This window comes from Xenopus laevis, chromosome 5S (genome assembly GCF_017654675.1).
Source record: "Xenopus laevis strain J_2021 chromosome 5S, Xenopus_laevis_v10.1, whole genome shotgun sequence".
Taxonomy (NCBI): domain Eukaryota; kingdom Metazoa; phylum Chordata; class Amphibia; order Anura; family Pipidae; genus Xenopus; species Xenopus laevis.
In genome coordinates, this window is record NC_054380.1 from 101,844,746 (window position 1) to 101,855,205 (window position 10,460).

At 37.5% G+C, this 10,460-nt stretch overlaps 1 long non-coding RNA gene and 1 pseudogene across 1 annotated transcript; both read right to left on the reverse strand.

The window, feature by feature from the left end:
- The window catches only part of LOC108718105, a 149,056-nt pseudogene that overhangs the window by 14,431 nt on the left and 124,165 nt on the right, over nucleotides 1–10,460 (reverse strand).
- Nucleotides 678–10,457, reverse strand: LOC121394297. Its single transcript, XR_005961625.1, has 6 exons — nucleotides 10,333–10,457; nucleotides 7,834–7,894; nucleotides 5,256–5,391; nucleotides 3,412–3,492; nucleotides 2,467–2,596; nucleotides 678–1,571 (listed from the first exon to the last, which is right to left on the reverse strand). It is a non-coding gene; the product is annotated as an uncharacterized LOC121394297 (long non-coding RNA).

Consider the following 10,460-nt stretch of genomic DNA (forward strand, 5'->3'; position numbering starts at 1 on the left):
AAAATGAGAATGGCCCCAACGTTTCGGCACCAAGGCCTTTGTCAAGGGGATTTCTGGTAGGTGTATCCGCTCCCTTGCTGATTTCTTGCTTGCTACATATAACTAATGGGTGGTCGATATTCTATGCTATTTTTTTAATTGTATAAATTATGCCATATGTTGTAAGGCGTTGTCTATGTAAAATGTTTCTGAACAAAAAGTAAAAATTATTTTTTTCAAACCACCCACACGTTGAATTGTTTCTGCTTTGATTTTGAGTGTGCAAACAAGTAGATTAATTATAGATATTGGTTACCTTCAGTAGGGGTAATATTTGTTTCTGCACCTCTCGCTAATCTTTGAAAGTTTTGGTGTGCCCTCCATTCATTATTAATTGCTTCAGCAATTTCTATCAATTCCAGCGCATGCACAGTTGTCGAGAATGGGGAAATTACTCCAACTGCGCATGCGCCGCCATGCCGTTCTCATTCTCGGATTACTGAAGACCTGGAAGATGGCTGCTGTGAACTCCGATCCCTGAATCTGCATGAGGGGTAAGTAAAAACTTAGGGGCATTTGCCCGGGGTAGCAGCTAGGCTGTAGTTCTTAAGCGGGTGGTTCACCTTTGAGTTAACTTTTAGTATATTATACAATGGCTAATTTTAAGCAACTTTTCAACTGGCCTTCATTATTTATTTATTTATTTATTTTTAGAGTTTTTTTAATTATTTGCCTTTTTCAAAAAAGACAAAGACAAATGCTCCTTAAGGCTAAAAAGTTATTGTTATGGCTACTTTTTATTATTCAATCTTCTATTCAGGCCATCTCCTATTCATCTTCCAGTTTCTCATTCAAATCATTCAATGGTTGCTAGGGTAATTTGCTGAAACTGCAGAGCTGCTTAATAAAAAACGAAACACCTTTAAAACCACAAACAATAAAAAAACAACTGCAAATTATTATAACTGTACATCATGCTAAAAGTTCATTTAAAGGTGAACAATCCCTTTAACATTGATTAATGGCTGCTGGAAAGTAACTATGAGACACTAGCTTAAACCCTCTCTTTGCAAAGGGAAAAAAGATAAGCTTACTATAGAGAAAGCACTGCCAAAACCCAATAGAAGTCTGATACTTCTAGATAAGGAAGAAGCTCATAGCAAACACATAGTTAATACAAACTAAACTCCTTAAAGCAAGAAGATGCCATCATTTTTCATAACATTATTACCACTTTAATCAATTTTACCCAAGGCTTTCAGGAACAAAAATTCAATTATATTCTTGATAGTGATTCACGGCTTTTAGATCTGACCCTGACAAAACATTAAACAAAGGCTTGTGCTGCTACTACTCCAGGTAATGTTTTGGCTGCTTGGTAACCAGGAGAGAATTACATTTCTAGACAGAGGTTCCAGGCCAAAAATAAAAAATACTGAATAAAACAATAAAACTTTAAACTGCTGCTTTGTGAATGGGATGGAAGAGATGATGCCGTTACCATGAATCTCTTTGACACGCAGTGTGTTCTGATGAAGTCTGTGTTTCAGAATAATCTGTTCCAAATAGTAGAAGGTCTTTTTGTGAAGAACCTGGAGTGTACAATTGTATAGTTAAAATCCATGACAGTTATCTTTTATTATGCAGAACTTTGGATTGACCTTTAGGTCAATAATATTAAAGCAGTAAATGAATGTAGTGTTATCACCACAGAACCAAAAAGAAGCCCCTTGTAGCCCAATGTTCTCCATACTACCCTACCTGCGTTCACTTTTCAGTTGCCTGTACCATCATTATGGTTGGTGGAAGCCCCATGGAGCATTTTGGAGTTTGATATACGAGTTAAGGAAAGGGTTCATCTCAATTTGTTAGAGACCTTCCCAGTGTAGTGCCTGGCCCCACTTAGTAAGTAACCCTTTTGTTGTCCTTTAAAATCATGACTATGGATGTGACTTGAGCAGTTACCCAATCTTCCCCTACATTTGTCATCAATGATATAGTGAATAAAGTATCGCTTATTGTAAAATATAAGGATATTATAAGTCACAGAGCAGTTCCATGACCGTTAGTGAGTCATGTGACAAAAATGACATCACTACTCGCCGTTTATAACTAATGACATCACTAGTCACCATTTATAAGATATAATTTACAGGAAATGCATGGCTTTTGTGTATTATAAAGGGATTTAGACACTGTAGATAGTCAGGTATATGCAAGGAACTATCAGGTAGCTCAGTGGTTAGCACTTCTGCCTTACTGAGTTTGTATGTTCTCCTTGCGTCTCTGTGTGTTTCAACCAGGAACTCCGGTTTCCTTTCCTTTCTCAAAATGCATAGAGGCAGGTTGATTGGCTTCAAATGAAATTGAGTAATTAAATGTTATCAGAATCTTAGATTGTAAGCTATATTGGGGCATGGACTGATGTGAATTACAGCCCATAAGAAGGGTGGGAATACAAGCTACCTCTGCTGCATTTATTCTTACCTTTTGACGGATCTGGAACACAGCTTTCCAGAAATCTTTAGCTTCTACTCTATGGCACATCATCACACATCTGGGATTGAACAACATAGTCTACCACAAAAACCTGCTGAAGAATTGCTCCATTCATCACCTAAGTAAGAAGAGAAAATGAAAAAATAGACGTGATTTCTAGCTTGAAGCTTCTTTTTGCAAATGATGGTAGCAAAAGTTGCTCAGTTCATCATGTAACTAGAACAGAAATGAAGCAGCGGATACACCTGAATCAGATATTCAATACATATCATTTTATATTTTAAAACAAACCTAGTTTTAATCCCTCTGGCAAAACTTAGCAGTTTCTGGCTGCTTAAAACTTTTGTGCTCAAAGTGCCGAAAAGCACCATTATGAGCCATGTTTATAAATGAAAACAAATACTATATATTACCTTCTTTTAGAATGTATTTATTTCTTCTTTAAAGGGGTGGTTCACCTAAAGTTAACTTTTAGTATGTTATAGAATGGCCAATCTAAGACAATGTTTAGTTATTAGTCTTCATTATTTATTTTAAAAGCTTTTTTTATTTAATATTTGCCTTTTTAAATAGGGGTCACTGACCCAATTTAAAATCAAAGTTCTGTAAAGCTACAAACGTATTGTTAGTACTACTTTTGATTCCTCATATTTCTTTTCAGGTCCTCTCCTATTCATATCCCACTCTCTTATTCAGGGCAATGCATGGTTGCTAGGTTAATATGGTCCCTAGAAACCAGAATGCTGAAACAGCAAACTGGAGAGCTGCTGAATAAAAAGCTAAATAACTGAAAAACCACAAAAAAACAAATACAATTTGTCTCAGAATATCACGCTCTACATCATAATAAAAGTTAACTGAAAAGTGAACAACCTAAATATAGGATATATATGTCCTAAATATAGTAAAGGGAAGCAATACAACACATATTACCTTCTTTTGTATGGTTAGCTTTACTTTTAGCCTCTTTGAATGATGCTCAGTCCAGACAAAGCCTGCATCGATAAGTCGTACCTAAAGAAAACAAACATTACAGAAGATATGAGAATATTCTCTAAATCACAAGTTATATACAGTGTTAATAATGTCATCAGTTATAATCGAAGCGCAATGTTGTCGTTTGTCAACATGACTTACTGAAACTTATTATAAAAAAAGAATGTACCCCATGTTGTAAAATATAAAAGAACACAAAGCCAAAGGTGACTTATATGGTAGTGGATCTCCTCTGTAACTTAGATATCCCAATGCTTTAATATTTCTGTAATTTGGAATACCATTTCTCCTATACAAGCTGGTGTGATTATCCATATGCAAACAACTGTTTATTTATGAAATTACTTAAATTATTTTTGAGGAGTCAATGCAGATTTGTGGTGCATATGTATATGTAATTGAACATGGAAAAACTGTTGGGGAAAGAATGGTGGAACCATAGCATACAATAAAAGTATTCAGTACATTTTTTTTGTTTCTTTTGTACTTTCAATGACATTCTGGAAACATTTAAGACTGTAAGCACATGCTTCTACTACCACTGCTCACCTTATGTGAGTTAAGCCCAACAAATATTGTCAAGAGTACATGTGCTATCTTAGTTACTAATAAAAGAACACAAAATCTTGCATAAAGCTGTCACTAAAGCTCAAGACAGCAGGGTGGTTCAACACCGCCACACAGTGGGGAGATTTAACGTAGCATTCTCAATTTCCAAAATATAGTAGCTTATGTTTTATAAAATACTTTGAAGATAAATAGAAACCCACGACAGCATATGAATGAGCTGGTTCTATGACAGCACAATGTGCAAGTCCTTTTTCATTTCTCTGTTTGCCCTGTTTAGTTTAAAAAATATATATTTTGTGATTAAAAGTATGTTCAGCCTAAGCTCTATTCATTGAACAAGGGGGGGTTTACTGCCCCTTTAAATGGAGGTTAGATTATGAGCACCTGAAATGAACGTTATGCCCATGGTACATGGAAGCTATGTTTCTGAAATAAGAAAGTCCATAAGCCTGTTAATTTTGATTTCACAAAAAAAACTAACTCAGCTTCTTTCCATTGCTGTCTCAGCAGTTATATCATTTATATATATATAGGGGGAACGGCCAGTGCTGACACTCTATAAACATCATAAAACTTAAAACACCTGCATTCAATTTGAATGCTCTTTTATTATTAATTGTGCTGATCCAGCAATCAGCTGTCACTGTGAGTGCCATTTCCCTTGGGAGATCAGATGAAAACCTTCCAAAACCAGTCCAACACTGTACCAGTAAGAATCACAGCCCATCACTAGGACAGCAAGAAGCCACAGGAAAGAAAGGTTGTGTAAGAAAAAGTTGCAGGAGGGTTTATTACCTATACAGTTGTAGGTTTATGGGATCTCTCTCTCTCTTTAGGCCAGATATTGATTGGGGAAGCCCGTCGGATGGCCCCACACATAGGCAAATAAGCTGCCGACTCGGTCTGTCTGCAGCTTTTAGCGGCCCGTGTATGGGGGCCTTTAGACTTTGTCAACAGCATATTAAAAGTGAATGATTCCATTTAAAAGTATTCAGCCAAATCACTAAAATAAATATATGTACATTCTGAACAAATGTAAACATCTGCAAACAAGACAATCACATAAAGTTAAGGGTTTAGGTTCAGTATGAATCCGGAAACAAATGCGAGTCTTTGTGCATCCCTAAATTAAATGCATTTCTTTGTTTGACTTGAAGATTTCAGTTATTGTGTGATTTGTGACAATAATAAATAGTAGTTCAGCATCTTACTGTTCACATTGTTTGCAGAAATGCACTGACACTTGCTTTGGGATGCCCTCGCTAATGTCAACCTGTGTCCGCAAGCAGGCTACACACATGTTGGCTGGATTGGGGGGGGATTGGAATGCCACACTGGCAGCAAAGTCTGTACAAAGAAAATACATTTAATCGCTGTAAATACAACAAGGGATCAGGACTGATCACACAGAGAAACATCTAAAGATACTGTAGGATACCGAGAGAAACTTATTTATCACTTCTATAATTACCTTTCAACAGGCATGCTAATTGGATTTCTAAATACCAACAGCATCATCATTTATTGTCATTGCTTTATTCTAAAACTGCAGTTGAAAGAAATGAAATATTCTAAAAGGTACTGTTTCTCATTTTTTGTTCCAATATTCTAAGGGCAACAATTACAAATGTTGTGTTTTTAGCCAGTTTTGAAAATGAGTAATAGGCAGCAAAGAACAAACCACTCAAGTACTCCCTGATATAAAGCATGCCATGTTTACTCAGAGTATTATTGTGTTTCTATTGTGAGCCAATAAAGAGCAGCTAGTAAATGCAAATGGGAAGGAACCCCTCCGAAAGCACGTTTGCAAGAAGACCACTGCATGGAGAGCAAATTGGGGGTTAAAACCAGCTCCCCTCCCCCCAAAACCCTCCTGTCAAGTTTACTGAGCTGATGGAGGGTCAGCGTAACATTTCAGAGCTCAGCACATGTTGTGAATGAAGCATTAGAACTCAACTCCACATTTGTCTTTCACATCACTATTAGAGGGGTTCTTCACCTTTAGGTAAACTTTAGGTAAACTTTTAACATATCATAGAAAGTGATATTCTGAGACAATATGTCAATGGTTTTATTTTTTTATTATTTGTGGTTTCTGAGTTATTTAGCTTTTTATTCATCAGCTCTCCAGTTTGTATTTGCAGTAATCCAGATGCTAGGGTATAAATTACCCTAGCAAAAATTAATTGATTTGAATAAGAGACTGGAATGTGAATAGAAGAATCCAGAATAGAAAGATGAGTAATACAAAGCAATAACAATAAATGTTTAGCCTTACAGAGCATTGTTTTTTTTAGATGGGCTCAGTGACCCCTAGTTGAAAACTTGTCAGAGCCAGACGAAGGTGATAGAAAAACTATAAAAAATAAATAATGAAAACCAATAGTAAAGTTGCTTAGAATTGGACATTCCATAATATACTAAAAATGAATGTAAAGGTGAACCATCACTTTAATTATCTGTAAGGCAATATTACGAACAATAAAGAAGATTGCCACAAAAAAGTAGTTTTAGAATTCAAGTGTTATTCAGATCACTCAAGACACGTGTTCCTCAGCAATGACATATTTGCTTAAAAAAAATTTAAGTTGCAAAAGTTCTCACAACCATTTCCTACATAAAGACCTAATTCTTTAAGAAACGTTCCCTCTCCTAGGAACATTTCAGTGTAAAAATAAAAACTAGGTAAACGGACTGTGCAAAATAAAATAAAAAATGCTTCTAATATAGTTAGTTTGCCAAAAATGTAATCTATAAAGGCTGGAGTAACTGGATGTCTAGTATAACAGAACTTCCTGTTTTTCAGCTCTCGAACTCTTGGGACACATGGACATAATTGGGACATATGGGAATTATGTCCCACATGGGACATAATTGTTCAGTGAGTTTAAAACTGATCCTCGGCATGATGCAGCTCAGATTAAAAAGCAAACAGTTATGACCCATGTGCCCACCTCAAGGCACTGACTGGTTACTGCCTGGTAACCAATCAGTGGAAAACAAGAGAGCTGTAAAGCAGGAAGAAGTGTTCTGGCTATTATGTTAGACATCCAGTCACTCCAATCTTTATAGATTACGTTTTTGGCTAACTAACTAATGCAACAACTTTTTTTGTTTTGCACAGCTTATCTATTTACCCAGTTTTTATCTTTATACTGAGCAATTCCTTTAAGAATTCCTTTAGTCATTAACACAAGCATTAAAGGATGAGGAAACTGATATTTAAAAACGACATTTCTACAACACTGTTACAAAGGTTTTAGTGCCTCCAGTCACACACCTTCCTTGGGGACACCCTTCTAAACATCTCTGCAAAAACAAAAAGTGGAATCTTTTATCATACTCCTCTTACACAGTTTTGGAGGGTGGATGGCATTGCCACAAAGACTGAAAGCCACAGATCTATTAGTTTCTCTATTATTAACAGATACGTTACAAAGTTTTTGATAATTAGAATCCCTTTTTACATTGTGATCTAACCCAACCCCTGACTCGTTTACAATCGAATCTTTATATAAATTAATATGAATTTCTTATTAAACAATAAATTAACATTTATTACATAGCCAGTGGTTTTCAACTATAATCAAATAAAAGCCACAGCTTTTGCAGGGAAAAATTTGAAATGTCCAACTTCAGTTTAGTTACAGTCCCAGCTGTGCAGACTGTTAATAATAAATATACCCTCTTTATGATCAATTATTCATACACTTATGTATAAGGGCATTGTTCAGCGTCGTCTTTTGCAGGGACTGTTATAAATAAACAGACAAACAGAAAAGCACTCACATGTTGCCCTGGCTGCTTGTTGCAGGCTCTTTCATGTACTCCATTACTAATAAAGAGTTTTCTGCAAAAAATAAAGTTTTAAACTGTTATCATAAACTACATTAACGCGCACACACACACACACATATAAACATTTTCCAATAAAGTTCTAAACAAGCATGTAGTGCCAGACAACATAAGGTTTGGCATAAAAAAAAAAAAAGGAAATGGATAATCTTATATTTTTTTTTGGACTGGTTCATAACTATACTTTTGCAAGACTGCTGCTTTGGGGGGTTAAAACCAAAGACAGAAGGCCTGTCAAACAAGAATCCTTCTGCATATGGAGCCCTCCAAACCAATCCTGTCCGTTTACGGTGCCAATTTTTGTATGTGTATTGACCAATTCATTAGAACCCCTGCATCTCTTGTGTCTCAGGCATTATAATTAACTTGGCATCCCTCATTTTTTCTCCAATACTCATACTAACGACTGCATAATGCTCATTAAAATGCAGGCACTGCACATATAAAACTCTATGGGGCAGATTTATCAAGGGTCGAATTTCGAAGTTAAAAATACTTAGAAATTCGACCATCGAATTGGAATACTTCCACTTTGAATATCGAAGTCGAAGTTTTTTTCATCTAATTTGGGTATCCTGCGGTCGAACTAAAATAGTTCGATCGAACGTTTAAATCCTTCATTCGAACGATTAAATCCTTTGAATCGAACGATTGGAAGGATTTCAGCGATCGATCGAATGATTTTACTTCGACTTCCAAAAACTTAGAAAAGGGCTCTAGAAGGTCCCCATAGGCTAACATAGCACTTCGGCAGGTTTAATTTGGCGAAGTATTGAAATCGAAGTTTTTTTTTAAAGAGACAGTACTTCGATTATCGAATGGTCGAATATTCAAACCAGTGTCGGACTGGCCCACAGGGATACCAGGAAAAGTCCCGGTCGGCCAAAGTGTTAGTGGGCCCTCATGCTGCTAGACATTTGGCCTATTTCATGGCCATTCCCTATTTCTATGAGAACAAAGTGGCTAAATAGATGGGATAATCGATTATAGTATGTAAAGAAAAGGAGAATAGATGAGTGAGGAAAGGAAGACTAATAGTACTAAGAGTGGGCCCCTGGTCTAATATTAATTTGTGGGCACCTAGTCAAAGGTTTTTAGGTGGGCCCCTGGTGTCCCAGTCCGACACTGATTCAAACTATTTTACTTTGAATCCAATTCAATGTCTAAAGGTGCCCATACACTGAGAGATCCGCTCGTTTGTCGATGTCGTCAAACGAGCAGATCTCTCCCTGATATGCCCACCCTAGGGCCCAACGATCGGATCCTAACGAATAGCAATGGGCGGTCGGATCGCGGGACCGCATCAACGAATAGATGCGGCCGCGATCCGCCTGGATTTTTTGTCCCATCCGAAAGTTGGCCAGATCTCAATCGGGGAAGCTTGTCGGGGGGCCCCATACATGGGCCAATAAGCTGCCGACACGGTCTGTCGGCAGCTTTTATCGGCCCGTGTATGGCCACCTTAAGTCGAAGTCGTAGTATCCTATTCGATGGTCTAAGTATCCAAAAAATGACTTTGAATTCTTTTTTTTTTTTTTTGAATTCCCTCGAATTCACTTCGACCCTTGATAAATCTGCCCCTAAACGTATAAAAGGAGGATTTGTTAAAATAGCATATCAGAGGCATCTAGGGTTGCCACCTTTACTAAAAAATATTAACGGCCAGTGGGGGGCGGGCACCAAAAGGGGCGGTCTGTGATGCGAAAGGGGCGGGGCTACATGGTGTGTCACAAAAGGGGCGGAGCAATATCGCAGAGACGTCCACGGCGCTGGAAAAAAGGTAAGTTCTTTGCGAATGGGGGGCAGGCCAGGGGCTTTTTTTAAAGGGTATTACAAATTACCGGAATTGCATTGCCGGTAAATTTGTAATACCGGCCCTGGCCGGTGTTTTACCGGCTTGGCCGGTAAAATACCGGCCAGGTGGCAACTCTAGAGGCATCAGAAGACTAGGAAATAAAATAGGGGGCAGTGAACAGTGGCAAAAAGTATGAGGGTTAGTAATGTGCAATGGTTAAGCAGCAGATAAAAATAATATTAGGTAAGAGAGTATACTGTCATTTGGACTGGATGCTGAGAGCAAGTTAGTGTGAATGTTGAAGCAGAGTTGGAATACAATGACAGGCTTCAGATCAATCTCTAGTACAAACATGAGCTTCAATAAAGATTTCCGAGCTCTTAAATGTGATCAGCCGGTTATAAACATCATGAGAAGTTGGGGCTGGTTATTATTGAATACAACGTACCAGTAACATGAAGTTGCATAAAGTACGAGAGACACAGAGAGACACTTTATATGTTGCTGACGGAAGGAGGAAGCAGGCAAATGTGAAGAAGTGGGAATTAGCTAATACCCATCATGTTATCTGGGAAGCGACGTAGTGACTATCTCTGTCCTTCGTTTATTCCATGCGAATTAACTACGTGAATACAAACCTTAGCTGTGCCAAAGCCGATCTTAGAAACAAAAGGACAGATTCCCAGTTCTAAGACGGTAGCGCCTAGTTCCCAGTATATAAGGACGCCGCGTGTGACGTCACGAACGTCTCCGTCACGTGACCTTC